The sequence below is a fragment of the Geotrypetes seraphini genome, chromosome 2 (genome assembly GCF_902459505.1).
Source record: "Geotrypetes seraphini chromosome 2, aGeoSer1.1, whole genome shotgun sequence".
In the NCBI taxonomy this organism is placed as follows: domain Eukaryota; kingdom Metazoa; phylum Chordata; class Amphibia; order Gymnophiona; family Dermophiidae; genus Geotrypetes; species Geotrypetes seraphini.
This window is the reverse complement of record NC_047085.1, coordinates 413,104,105-413,119,691: the sequence shown is the minus strand read 5'-3', so window position 1 is coordinate 413,119,691 and position 15,587 is coordinate 413,104,105.

The following is a 15,587-nucleotide window of genomic DNA, read 5'->3' as shown; positions in this document are numbered from 1 at the left end:
GCCAGCATGGGTTCTGCAAGGGTAGGTCGTGCCTCACAAACTTGTTGTACTTCTTTGAGGGGGTAAACAACCAGGTGGACAAAGGAGAACCCATAGACATAATTTACCTAGACTTCCAGAAAGCCTTCGATAAGGTACCACATGAGCGGTTGCTCAGGAAGCTATGGAACCATGGGGTGCACGGGGAGGTCCACCGATGGATCAAAAACTGGCTGGCAGACAGGAAGCAGAGGGTTGGTGTAAAGGGCCATTACTCGGACTGGCAAGGGGTCACGAGCGGGGTTCCTCAAGGATCGGTGCTGGGACCGCTTCTGTTTAACATATTCATTGACGACCTGGAGGAGGGAACAAAATGCGAGGTCATCAAATTTGCAGATGACACCAAACTATTCAGCAAGGTTGAAACCACGGTTGACTGCGAGAATCTCCAAAGGGATCTTACGACATTGGAAGAATGGGCGAAAAAGTGGCAAATGAGCTTCAATGTTGGGAAATGCAAGGTCATGCATATAGGGAGAAGGAACCCGATGTTCACTTACAAAATGGGGGGATCAATGCTAGGGGTCAGTAATCTGGAAAGAGACTTGGGAGTGATGGTAGACACGACATTGAAGGCGTCGGCACAATGCGCCACAGCCTCGAGGAAAGCAAACCAAATGTTAGGTATCATTAAGAAGGGTATCTCGACCAGAACGAAGGAAGTCATCCTGCCACTGTACCGGGCTATGGTGCGCCCGCATCTGGAATACTGTGTACAGTACTGGTCACCGTACCTCAAAAAGGACATGGCAATGCTTGAGGGAGTCCAGAGAAGAGCAACTAAACTGATTAAGGGTATGGAAAACCTTACATACACTGACAGACTGAAGAAGCTGGGGTTGTTCTCCCTGGAAAAGCGGAGACTCAGAGGAGACATGATAGAGACCTTCAAGATCCTGAGGGGCATCGAAAAGGTTGACAAAGACAGATTTTTCAATTTGAAAGAAACCACAAGAACAAGGGGTCACTCGATGAAATTGAAGGGGGACAGGTTTAAAACAAACGCAAGGAAGTACTTTTTCACACAGAGGGTGGTGGACACATGGAACACCCTTCCGGAGGCCGTGATAGGAAATAGCACAGTACAGGGTTTCAAGGAAGACCTGGATAGGTTCCTGGAAGACAAAGGGATTGAGGGGTACAGATAAGAGCAGTGGAAGGTTTAGAGATAACTGTAGAGGTAGGCAATAAAATTAGTCAGGGACCGCTGACCAGGCAATATGCCTGATGGGCCGCCGCGTGAGCGGACCGCTGGGCTGGATGGACCTCTGGTCTGCCCCGGCGGAGGCGACTACTTATGTACTTATGTTATGTACTTTTGTTGTCTATGGTTTCTGCTTTCATCTTCTTTTCACTCTTTTCCTTCCAGCGTCTGCCCTGTCTCTTCAATCCAGCATCTGCCCGTTCCATCCACTGTCTGCCCTCTCCCCCTTCCATATGTATCTATGCCCCTCTCCCCTTTCCATCCAGCCTGAGCCTACTCTCTCCTTTTTACATGATTCATTCCAGCTTCACTGCTTTCTTCATTTTTATCTCTCCTACACCAGATCTAGCATCTTTATCCCTGTTTTATTTCTCTGCTGACCCCCTTTCCAGCATCAATCTCTCTCTACTTTCTCATTCCTCTCTCTCCCCTTTCCCTCATCTGATCTCTCCAGTCCACCCTGACCCCCTTCCCCTCCTGTAATCTCCCTGCCAAATGTTTCCTTCCTTTTTCCTTCCCTCCTCCCCCTATCCAACAGTAACTCTCTTCCCATCCCTTTCCCTCTTCCCCTCCCAGCAGCATCTCTCCTTCTACCTCCCTCCAGGTCCAGTAGCAGCTCTCCCTTTATCCAGCATCTTCCCAGCCTCCAACAGTGGCTTCCTCCCCTTTCAGCAGCAGTACTTGCCTGCAGCAGCGATTTACTTAGGCAGCCTTGGGTCCGTTGCCGCCTCTGAGGAAAGAGGAAGTTGCCGATGAATCACTGCCCTGGCAAGTAAGAGAGCTGCTGGGAGGGGAGACAACCACTGTCGAAAGCTCCCCAGGATCTTGCTCCCACACACTCCCATCTTGCTGACCATCTCCCTTCCACCTTCACCTGCCCTGCAGCCCTCTTCAGCAACTCGGCAGTGGCGGCGATCAAGATAGGCTGCTGACGTCGGGACCTTCACTCTCTGAGTCCCGCCTATTTTGTTTCAACTTCCTGTTTCCGAACAGGCGAGACTCACAGAGGGAAGGCCCCGACGTCGGCAGCCTGTCTTGATCACCCGAGGCTTGGAGGAACAGCAGCCTTCCAACACTACCGCAGTCGGCAGGAAATTTAACTGCGGACCGGTACTGGTCCACGGACCGGCGGTTGAAGAACAGTGTGTTACAACATTATATACAGGGTGGGGGTTTTTTCTACATTTAAATCAATGAGTAGTAATAAGAGTTATGAGGAGGTGTTGGAAGTTAATAAATATCATAAGAAAAACTGAATACAGTATATCAGAAATAAATTCCATAATCGTGGTTTTACCAGTCAGCTGGAAAATAGGTTGTAGGGTTTCACATTGTTCAGCAGTTTCCCGTGTATTATTTAATGTTATGATACAATCCTTGGGTAAAGTATTAACAGATTACCATATAATGTATTTAGGGCTCCTTTTACTAAAGTGTGCTAGCGGTTTTAGCACACACGCTAGACGCTAACACCTCCATAGAGCTTGTGTTAGAATTTTTTTTATTTAGCGCGTGGTTTGCGCACGCTAATCTTCAGCGTGTGCTAAAAACACTAGCGCACCTTAGTAAAAGGAGCCCTAAGTTTTATCTATGTAGATAACATTGGTATCCTTTTACCCTTTCAGAATAAGAATACAGATTGGAATGTATTAATACTGTAGAGCACTGGGAAACTCTCTGGTTGGGTTGGGTCCACAGAATTTGGCTAGATCTAATCTTTTGTCATCTTAAGGGAAAAGTAATTACACATTTGATATGCAGACTTAGAGCTCTGGGCATCCAACTGGATAATCTGTTAACAATGGAGCACCAGGCCAATTTGTTTAGTATAAAATCATTTGGGATCTTTTAAGGAAATTATGGGCAGTTTGTTAATATTTTGATAAATTAGTCTTTGCAGTAGTGATTCAATCACTTATTCTCTCCCAAATTGACTATTGCATTTTTCATTTGGCCTTTTTTTTTTTTTTTTTTTAATTCAATCATTTTTATTGAACTTTTATAAATAAAAGGAATCACGGAACAAAAAATAACAAGCTGTGCATTACAGATATATACACAAGTGAGCAGGAATTGTGCAATAGAATAGAGGCCAATTAACTCCAACAGCTAAAAGGGCCATGAATTAGAACAAATGTAGCCATATACAGCATATAGAGGTAACATGGAAAGTCTTCAACATCGTTAAGATTAATGCAAATGACTGTCTAGTTCGACCTGCAATAAGACAAAACAGGAGACCACACATTATTATAAGAACGAGAAGAGTTAGTTTTGTCAGCAGCTATTAGTTCATATTTTGAAAATAGGCAGACAGTGTTCCACCAGTAGTTATGATGAAGAGACGAGAAGTCTTTCCAATGTGACAAAATTGATTTAAAGGCAATAAGTAAAAAACATTTGAGTAATCAGGCTTCATACTTATCTAAATGACGCCTCTGAAGACCCATAAATAACAATAGAACTGGCCCATAAATAACAATAGAAAATAAAAGTTCCTCACTAATGGGGAGTATCTGACATATGGTGGCCCAAACCTCTGACCAAAATGACAGTAAGTGAGGGCAGTGGTAAATCATGTGATCTAAAGCAGTGGTTCCCAACCCTGTCCTGGAGGAACACCAGGCCAATTGGGTTTTCAGGCTAGCCCTAATGAATATACATGAAGCAAATTTGCATGCCTATCACTTCCATCATATGCAAATCTCTCTCATGCATATTCATTAGGGCTAGCCTGAAAACCCGATTGGCCTGGTGTTCCTCCAGGACAGGGTTGGGAATCACTGATCTAAAGTACCCACAGCATCCATGCATGACCAACATTTATTGGAAGTAGAAGTTCCCACTTTAGATAATTTGAGCGGTGTCCAATATGCACGATGATATAAAAAGAGGACAGCATGTAAAATGGCGGCCGACTTCAAGGCCTTGAATGAAGACAGCCAGATCTCCCATTTATACAAGTCTGCAGGCACAGAGACATCATTAGCCCAAACATCATATAAAGCAAGAGGCGGTAGAAATTTATGCTTGTGGAGTAACTTGTACCATGCTGATGCCTGACCTGGGTTAGGATTGATCTGTGCAGACCATTGAAGTATAGAAGGTAGATCTGTAGATAGAGTTGTCTTCTTGAAGTAAGCCGCTAGACAATGACGAAGCTGCAGCCACTTATAATGGTGAGATAAATCTAAATCAAATTCTTTAGCAAACACGTCAAAATCCAAAAAAGTGAGGTCAGATAACAGTTGTTTAATGGACCAAATGCCCTTCCTGCGCCAAGATTTCCATTCCATATACCGACCTTGGATCTGTAAGCCTGGGTTTCGCCACAAAGGAGAACAGGTGGTGCTATTCCATTGTACAGGAGCAATGTTATCCAGTTCCAGAAGAGCCGTTCTAGTCGAAGAGAAGATTATATTATCATGAACTGTGCAGTCCACCGAAGCAAATGGAACATACATAAGATGTTCATCAGGAAGTAATTTTTGCTCCATTCTCAACCATGCAGGCACACGTGTAGCATCTGGGGCAATAAGCCATTGAGACCCTTGCCTGCATAGAAAGGCCAGGTGATAATCATATAGGCTAGGGAAGTTGACCCCCCCCCATTTTCTTTAGTGCACTTCAATTTCTTCAAAGCAATTCGAGGAGTCTTAGCATTCCACAGGAATTTAACTAGTGCAGATTCAAATTTCTTGTAGACAGCAATAGGGAAGAGAAAGGGGATCTTAGATAAAACATAGGTAAGCTTCGGAGCTAGAACCATCTTGATAGAATCTAGACAGCCCCACCAAGATAATTTCAGGGGCGACCATCTAGCGGTGACAGCATTGATAATATCCATGATGTAGGTGATGTTATATTCCTGAGTCGCCATAATGAAAGGACCAAAATACACCCCCAAATATTTCAGTTTGTTAGGAGCATATTTGAGATGCAGCGCTCGAATCTCATCGCCACATGGTAGGCCAGAAAGTGGCATGACTTCCGTTTTTGTCAGATTTAGCTTGTATCCAGATACAGATGAGTAAGATGCAATTGTGTGAAGAACAGCTGGTAAAGACTCCAATTGAGTGTACAGTTGAATATCATCTGCATAGGCCGATACTTTGATGGTTAAATCTGCTAATGGAAAGCCTCTAATAGAAGAGTTTGCTCTGATATCAAGCAGGAAAGGTTCCAATGCCAAATTAAATAGGAGGGGTGATAATGGGCAGCCCTGCCTTGTGCCTCTTGAGGGGGAGAACATTTCAGAAAAAACTCCATTGATTCGAAGTTTAGTAGATGGATGAGAGTATAACACCTTGACCATTCTTATAAATGAGTCACTAAAGCCAAACCAAGTGAGGACTTTAAACAAGTATGTCCATTCCACACGATCAAAAGCCTTCTCTGTATCTAAGGCCATGGTAACAAAAGATGACACAGAGCTTGAAGCTTGAGATATGATGTGAGAAAAAAGGCGAGAGTTGTCACTGGCGAGGTGGCCTTTCATGAATCCATTTTGATCAGTGTGTATTAATTTAGGTAAAACAAGTTGTAATCTAGAGGCCAACATTTTCGCATAAACCTTGGCATCCACATTTATCAACGATAGAGGCCTGTAATGTTGAACAGAGAGCGGATCCTTATCAGGTTTCAGCAAGACAATAATTACCGCTTCAGTGAAGGAACCCATTGCCTTGCCTTGATTAATAAGGTGACTCAGATATAGTAGAAGCACAAGCAGTAAAGCCTCCTGGAAGGCTACATAGAATTCTACAGAGAGTCCATCCGGACCCGGTGCTTTGTGTTTAGCCATAGAGTTCAATGCGTCCTTGAGCTGATCTAAATCCAAAGGTGAAGACAAAATTTGGTCATCCTCTTCATCCAACCTGGGTCCACTTAGGTTGGAAAGGTACTCCTCGATCATTGGTGAAGACGGCGAGTCAGATTTGTATAAATCTTGATAGAAGAGGTAAAATTGACGACAGATATCACGGTCTATTGTGAATAGCTCATTGTCATCCGATTGGATGGTGGGTATAGACGTTCTTTCCAACTTCAACTTCAAATTTTGAGCCAATTGATGACCAGCCTTATTGGAGGTGGCATAATAATGAGAAGCTCGGAGGAGAACTTCAGAAGCAGCAGCTGTGCTAAGGTTCAGGTTATATTCATAGCGTAGCTTGTTTAATTCAGTTTGGATAACCATATTAGAGAGATCCGCAAAGTGCGAGGCCTCTAGGGATGTGATCTTAGTTTCCAGTAAATGTAATTGTCGTTTGGATTCAGCTTTTTTCCTAGCAGTATATGAGATGATAATCCCTCTGATATACGATTTAAACACATCCCATATAATTTGCCATGAAGTCTCTTCTACTTTGTTAACATCAAAGTATTCCTTAATATGAGTGTTAACATGCTGGACGAATTAAGGATCCAATAGTAAAGAGGAATTAAATCTCCACACACCCGATGGTTTCGGCAGAGCGATGTCTGTAAAGGTGAGTGTAATCGAAGAATGATCTGAGATAGTGATGGGTTGGATTTCTGAGGTTTCCAATTTATGTATTAAGGAGTAATTTATCAAGAAGAAATCAATTTGTGAGTAAGACGAATGTGGAGAGGAGAAGAAAGTAAAAGACTCATCTGCTTGATGTTGTAGTCTCCAAGGGTCTACAAGTTTTAGTTGATAAAGAAGGTCCTGCAGGCAAAACCAAGACTTAGACTTTTTGTAAGGAGCCTTGGATTTCCTATCAGTCTCTGGATTCAGGATTAGGTTGAAATCCCCTCCCATAATAAGCGGCTGGTGACTTATGGTGCTGATATCGTCAGCTAGTGCCTCAAAGAAAGGAGGACAGTCTTGATTTGGTGCATATATGTTGTAAGCCTGAATGAAATAGTTCCCCACCTTCAGTTGAACTCTAAGCCATCGGCCTTCCCCATCATGAGAAGATGAAACAATGCTGACATCCGGTCGACGTCTAATCAGTGTGATAACTCCATTCCTCTTCCCTACGGATGGGGAAAACAAAGGGGCATAAGCCCATTTTGGAGCAACTTTGATTGCTTCAGTGGAGCTGAGATGAGTTTCTTGATAGAACACAATATCTGGGTTATATTGTTCAGTGTAGCGCAGTATTTTTAGTCGTTTTACTGGATTATGAAACCCTTTTACGTTGAGAGAAAAACAGGTTAGTGCCATGTAAACAAAGATAGAATAAGTAGCATTAGATCTTCATAATATCTAATATACAGTAATGGGCATACCTACAGCTATCCATAGAGAAATAAGCAGCCCTTTAAAGGTAGGAGAGATCATAAGTGCACAAAAACAGTATACTGGATTCTGCAATAGCACATAAAACTGCAACAAACAGGTTAAAGACACCATGGGTCAGAAAGCTGACAAGAGAGAAGCCAAAACGGCAAGGCTCCTACAGTTCAGGCAATGTGATAATAAACATCATTACAATAATGAATAAGTAAAAATATTGAAAATAACAACAGTATATAATATGCCAGAGCAAGCTGCAACTAGCACAATTAGTAAAGCAATTACTGAAAAGCTAGCACAGTGCAGACACACTAATCAAATTTTGTCTATGGAAGTGGGCTTCACGCTTTCAATATAGTCTGCTAAATCAGCAGGATTGAGGAAGTCCTTTGTGGTGTTATTAAAGGTGACCCTCAGGCGAGCCAGGTATAACATACCAAATTTGGCTCCCATATTTTTGAGCTGAGGCCGGTATGATAGTAAAAGTCTCCTCTTCGTCGCCGTCTCTTTCGCTAGATCAGGAACAATCAGAATTTTATTTCCTTCAAATGTGATAGGGGAATGCAGCTTAGCATGCTGCATGATGCTGAGAACTTGCTGATGCCGCAGGAGTGTGACCAGAACAGGCCTTGGATACTTCTTATGCAGAGTATTAGGCTGTGGCAGTCGGAAAGCACAGTCAAAATCCAGCTTGACATCATCATTCATTTTTAATATTTGAGGAAGGAGAACCGCAAGAAAATCCACAAGATCACAGGCCTCCCATCCTTCCGGGAGACCTAACAGACGGAAACTGTGCGCAGTTGTCCGCGTCTTCAAGTGCGCATTCCAGGGCAGCCACGCGGTTTGTTTGTTTTAGCAGAGTTTTTATCGAGGACTCAGCTGCTGCGGTCCTAGATTCTAAAAGGACTGACTTAGCTTGCGCTGCAGCGAGTTCCTCCTTCATAACAGCGATATCAGTTTTCATGTCACTGATATCCTGTTTAGTGTCTACAAGCAGCTCGCGGATCACCCTGAGCTCCCCCAAAATGCCCACCAAAGCTGCATCCTCAGATTTAGCCGCGTCCGATTTCGACGGTGAGAAGGGCTCGGCGCTCTTTCGCTTGCTGGGTTTACTCTGAGTCATTGCCCTTTCTTAGGGAGCAAGTGCGCTGCAATAAGAAGCTGTAATGATGATTTTGAGTGGTTATTGAGCCTGAACCGCCGGAGCTCGTGCAGCTAGCTGCTTAACTCATCGGGCTCACCAGCGCCCCCTGGACTTTTGTTTTTAAATGGTTTATAACGAGAGTCACTGAGGACAAACACATCTAAGAAATAGACATTTTCAAAAAGAAAGATAGACAAATTTCTAGTTTGAAAGTTTGATGGTAATGATGGATGGGGGAGAGACTGCCCTATGCTTACCTAAAACACACCTCCAACTGAAGATTTTTACAAGACACTGTAAGCATTTTTTCATTACACTTACAAAACATTAGATACCTTCTGTAGTTTAACATATTTTCTCGGATTTACAGCTATGATTTTAATTTTACTTATATTTTCTGATTTTAATGTGTGATAATTTCAGCTAGCTACTATAGTCTCATTATCAAAGCACAGACACACAAAGTACCATAGGTTTCTATGATACTTTTAGGGGCATTTTTAAAACTATAAGAATACAAAAAAACTGGCATAAATCGGCGCTTGGATGTTTTTCTCACCAAAATATCCAAGTGCCGATTTTCAAACCTGGTTTTCTGGATGTCTTGTGAGGTATTCTGGTTGCTGTCTGTCCAAAAGTAAAGCGGGTATGTTGGAGGTGTGTTCTGGCCAGGCTTTGAGCTGGCTTAGACTTGGATGTCTTGCAGTAATACTCAAACCTTTCCCAAGACGTCCTGGAAAGAACTTAGATGTTCTGAGCTAAACCTATTTTAAAAGTGCCAACACACACACACTCCACCAGTGGTCTCTAACCCCCTCCCACCCTGCAAAAATCTGAATGAAACAGTATACAGTATACCTGTTTCTAGAACAGCAGCATCTGGTCTGGGAAAGTCTAGTAGAGGATCACACAGGTGTCATAAGTAGCCTGGTAAGTGGGCAAGTGAATCAAAATAGTACGAAACAGGAGAACAGATTAACCGCTATCAACAAGATCCACAGAAAGGTTAATCTACTGAAAACAACAAACCATTAATTCTAATGGTAATTAATAAATGAAAGATAAGATCTCAGAGTTGCCACTCCCAGGATAATAATGATATTTCCAAAAGGGAATTGTGGCATGTGGTTTCTTTCATTGATCAAAAAACCTTCATTATAGATTGTTAAATATTTAAATACTTATTAAAAAATTTTTTAAAATACTACCACTCTAAACTAGTTTTATCATTTTTTTTCGAGGAGTACTTATCTTATTTTTTCAGTCTTATTTTTTCAATCTTTTACTGTGCAAAAAAGCCTAAAGTGCAAACATTTCCTAAAGTGACTAGTGCAAATCTAGCTTATTCATATAGATAGGCCTTTGCAAAATAGCAAAGTAGCAAAAACAGAATAGAACATCATGAACAGGCCTTAGATTGGCACTAGCCACTTTAGGAAATGTTTGCACTTTAGGCTTTTTTGCACAGTAAAAGATTGAAAAAATAAGACTGAAAAAATAAGATAAGTACTCCTCAAAAAAAATGATAAAACTAGTTTAGAGTGGTAGTATTTAAAAAAATTTTTTAATAAGTATTTAAATATTTAACAATCTATAATGAAGGTTTTTTGATCAATGAAAGAAACCACATGCCACAATTCCCTTTTGGACAATATCATTATTATCCTGGGAGTGGCAACTCTGAGATCTTTTCCTTCATTTATTAATTACCATTAGAATTAATGGTTTGTTGTTTTCAGTAGATTAACCTTTCTGTGGATCAAGTGGACAAGTGAGCCATAGAAAGGTGGACCAGGGCACATAAGCCACTCTAACCACTACATTTATAGTGGAAAATGTGAGTCCACCAAAATCTTTCTACACTGCCATATAGGTGCCACCTGCAGCCATAAGGGCTATTGGGATGGTAGACAGGTGAGTATAGTAGGTGTTGGAGGGCTCACCATCAGTGGAGTAGCGAGGGTAGGAGGCGTCCAGGGCAGTGGCATCCCCACCCTCTTCTCCGCTCCTGCTACTTTTTCACCTTACCACCCCCACCCCACTGTGTGCACCTTCCCTTCCCCCCATATGCATCTCCAACCTGCTGCCCATGTTAGCCTCGGTTCTCCCGCTGTCATTTCCTGGACCCACAACCAAGAAGTGACTTCAGAGGGAGAGCCAAGGCTGGGGCCCACAGCAGGTTGGAGATGCTTCTTGAACCAGTGAAGAGCCAAAGAGGTATAGGGGGAAGAGAGGAGCCGGCACCCCTACCAAGCCGGCTCCTGGGGTGGTCTGTCCCCAACCCCCTCTTACTATGCCATTGCTCAACATACATGTGGAGGCAGTTCGGAAGAAGTCTAGTTTGGCCACAGTAACCTGAGGTGTTCCCCAAGGTTCAGCATTGTCTGCTGTATTATTTAACATCTATTTGTTACCTCTCTGTAAGGAGTTGTGCAAACTTGGGGGTCAGTTTTTGTGTACATGCAGATGACATTCAGTTTCTGATTCCTGTGAACCACTCAATAGGTGATGCTTTGCAGGACTTCAATTATTGTTTTCAGGTGATTAAGGGCTGGATGTACCAGAATCAGTTGAAACTGAATGTGGTGAACATAGAAGCTTTATGTGTGGGTCGTGATAAGCAGCTGCTGTTGTTTCCTTCAGAGATAATGTTAGACAATGCTATAATTCCTGTACTGCATCAGTGTAAATACTTGGGGGTAGTTTTATATTCCAATTTATCATTTAAGGCCAAGGTTAAGTCGGTCATGTCTTGGGCATTTTTTAAACTTCACCTACTACGTAGATTAAGAGATAATCTGTCTGTTGATAATTTTAAGACCATTATTAGCGTGATGTTGATCCCAGTATTTGATTACAGTAATGCTTTGTATCTTGGTTTACCAAAAATGTGTGGTCCGGTCTTTACAGGTTGCTCATAATGCTGCAACACGTATTATTATGCAAGCTCCAAAATTTGATCGTTACCCCAATTATACAAGATTTGCACTAGTTGCCAATTAGTACGCGTGTTGAATTTAAGGTTTTGTGTTTCATTTTTAAGTTTGTGAATGATGATGGTCCATTAGTTTTGTGTTCTTTGTTGCATTTTTATCTGCCAACATGAGTGTTTTAGATGTGATGTATTTGGATGTGCCATATTTGAGTGTGGTGAAACTTTCCGGCTACCATAAAACTATGCTGGAGGTACAAGGGCCAACGTGTTGGAATGCTTTGCCCCTTGAGATAAGGCAGGCATCAAGTATCTTGCAGTTTAGGAAAATAGTTAAAGCTAGGTTATTTGATCAAGTATTTTTTTCATAATCTGGTTGTTAGTTTTTGCTGCTGTAATTCTATTATGAGTTTGGCTGCTTTAGGTTTTGTTTTGAATGGTTATTATTGCTTTGATGTTTATGATGTTATCATTTTTGTGTTAAAAGTTACGTTAGTGATTTTAAGCTGTATGTCTTTGTAAGTTATTTTATTATGTATGTTGTATTGTTACCCGCCTAGAATTGTAGGATATGCAGGCTATAAATTTTTAAATAAATAAATAAGGGGTTATAGTGAGATGTACTTTTGGCACCCTTTATGTAAAGTTCACAGCAGTGTCCTCTAAGGTACCCCATTGCTTTATTGGTATATCTATGTGGCCAGTCCATCACAAGGTTTGCCTCGCCCACATCCAAATGGTCTAGATTAGGACGCTTTCAACTTGGACGGTTTTGTGGTGGAAAATATCAAATAAAGTCGGTGGGGTACTTCCAGTTGCTGATGGTGGGAGTCCTGAATTACTGCAGGAGCTCCAGCAGTTGGGGAGTAGATTGACAGGAAATTTCTCTGGCTGGTGGGGCTTTGGCATCCTTGCCAGCAACGGTACTAACTTTAATGCAAATGGGGGTGGGGGGAGGAGGAGGTAGAATGTGTTTCTCCCCCCAGTCTAGAATGGGTGTACACATTTGTATAAATAAATTAATAAATAATGTGTAATTCAAATTTTGTTCTTTGTGTTCTCAGAGTACGTGGTTCACAGAAAGAGCATGAGTGCATGCATATTTTGGCCCTCTGAATGTTATAAGATATAAAAAGTGGTCCCTGATAGAAAAAATTTGGGCACCCTGCTCTACACCTACCCAACTTATAATACCCATATGATTTTTCTTCCATAATTTGTAATTCAAAGCCGATTCCCGAGAGATTTTGTTGGTGTTTGTAAAGAGAGTGCAGCTGTTATTGTTGAGAAGAATTTGTATGTTCAGTAGGGGAGGGGGAAGCTCTTCCTTTCAACCGTTACATTTGTGTGCACAGGTGTAGATTATGGCTCAGTAAAGGAAGTGGGTCGTTTATAGCTATGCTGTAATAATTTATTTTAAATAAACTAAATATGTATTCTCATGCCCTTTTGAGTTACTAGTAGCAACCTATCTTTTAGGTCATCCAAGTGCTGATTTCGGTGAGTTTTTAGATGTGTTTAAGTTTTGATTACGAGCTCCATAGTCTTCAAGTGTGAGCCATACAACCATTGCTCCATAATAACTGAAGGACCCTTGTGTGCAATAAGTCCTGGTGAATAAACATTTGGATGTCTATCACCCATATTTGGATTTCTGACAGGTACTTGTGGCCTGGATTGGCCACTGTGGAAACAGGATACTGGGCTAGATGGACCATATGGTTATTCTTATGTTCATATGCCCTTACATAATAGTTTATGGATCCCCTTGTACATAGATACCCCTGTAAATTAGATCTGTTTACTACTTATCATTTCTATAGACATACGTAGCACTGATAACAAATGAGATAGTTCCTGCTCATTAGAGTTTACAATCTATTCAAGACATATAGGACCAATAAGGAAATAGGGAATTGTTTATTGTGGGTATGTTTTGAGACTTCTAGTATTAAAATGGTACACAGACATTGGGAGTTCTAAGGAATAAGTGAAAAATGAAAATCTCACCGAGCTAGCTTGAGGCATTGCTAGTAGGAATGTGAGAGAGGGGATCCATGCTCCATGCCCCCTGCTCCTGCTCCTCTCCAATGGTAAAGCTGAGAGCCATTGCACAGCTCTTCTACCGGATTTATACTGGTGACTGTAGCAAGTACCCCTTGGCCTGGTGCCCTTGCCCATCCCATGCAATGCAACTGATGACATTCATGCGTGTTTCTTGTTTGATGACTGCTATCTCTTTACCTCCAAAGGAGTAGCTGAATTTTGGATTTCTACATTTCAAATGCATGGTTGTGCGTTTTTAGCTTATGTTATGAAATACAAATCCAAGGATGTTTTCACTTTTGTCAATGCCTTTCTATGCTAATGCTTATCCCATCTGAAAATACCATCTTCAGATTTCCCTGACGGTAATGTATGATTTAAAGCCTATTTCTGAATTGTTGGAATTTGACTTGCTTAGCATGCAAATGTGAATTGGTTTTGTCATCTACTTTGGAATTGATCATTTGATCTGACGCCTTTTTGGTTTCTTAATTGGTGAAATTTGTATTGACTTGATATACTGACATTTTATATTGGGGGGGATGCTTACGATGTTGTCCAGTCATGTCTATGCTATATGTGGAAATCATAGGGAAACAAGATTTTATGTATGTGATATGTAAACCGCATAGTAGTATGCGGTATACAAATTTTTTAATTAAATAATATTGGCGGAAAAATTCTGCTTGGACCTGAAATAAGCAATCATTTAAATGCTTCCTGGTTTTTTAATACCTTCTTAACTTTTTGAAAATCCATGATCAAAAGATTTATTTCCTTTTAGCAGACAAGCTGGTATATTAATTACAAGCTGTATGGTACTGAAACAGTGGCATAGCGAGGGTGAGTGGTACCAGGGTTGTGACCCCCCTTACCCTTCTCTCTTCCCCGCCCCCCTGCTGTACGCATGTGTACCCCTTCCCTGTACCTTTTTAACTTCAGCATGAGTAGCCACCAACTTACTGCCCGCGTCGGCTTCGGCGCTGTCTCTGATGTCATTTCCTAGGTGCAGGTCCCGGAACTGATGTCAGAGAGAGCACCGAAGCTGATGCGGGCAGCAAGTTGGTGACTGATTGTGCCGAAGTTAAAAAGGTACAGGGGAGTGGGAAGGGGGAGCAGAGAAGAGGAGGGATACCGGCGCCCCAAGCAAGATGGTGCCCGGGGCGGACCGCCCCCTCCCCCTTTTACTATGCCACTGTACTGAAAGAACTCAAGACATGAAATTGCTGATCTACTATCTGATCTGTAACCTGTCAATTAAAATTGTCTGTAGTACCTGAAGATTGGAGGGTGGCGAATGTAACATCAATTTTTAAAAAAAGGGTTACAGAATACCGTAACAAGACTTATATTTTACAAACCAAGATTTGACCACGTCACGCCATTACCAGGAAGTGACATCAGAAGGGAGCCGAGGCTGGCGCAAGCAGTAGGTGGAAGATGCTGCTCGTGCCAGTGAACATTTTAAGAAATACAGAATATATTGGAAATTCGTATACCTTTTTCATATAGCATAACAATAGGTGGAACATGTGCTTCTTCAGGGACCTTACTGACAGCTAAGGCCCTCTTACTAGTTGGACTCCTTCTCTAGGAAGACTCCTAACCTTTGTTAGATCTCTGTTATTCGTATATGGTTCTCTTGTTGTTCGAACCTCCTTGTCTGGACCTTTTGCCATTTTCAATAAAAATATATATTAAAAAAAAAATAATAATAAGCTGTTCTTAATACTGTCTGGAGTGGCAATACAATCAATACGTAAGAACTGGAAAGACTTCACACTTTTGAATTTTCATTTTTGGTAGGAGACAGTATGTGGCTCATAATCAAAACAAAAAAACATTCAAAAAGTGGCCTAAATCGGTACTTGGACGATCAAAAAGTCAGATCGTCCAAGTACTGATAATCAAAGCTGGTTTTAGACATATCTAAAACCAGCTTAGGCCTTTCCCATAC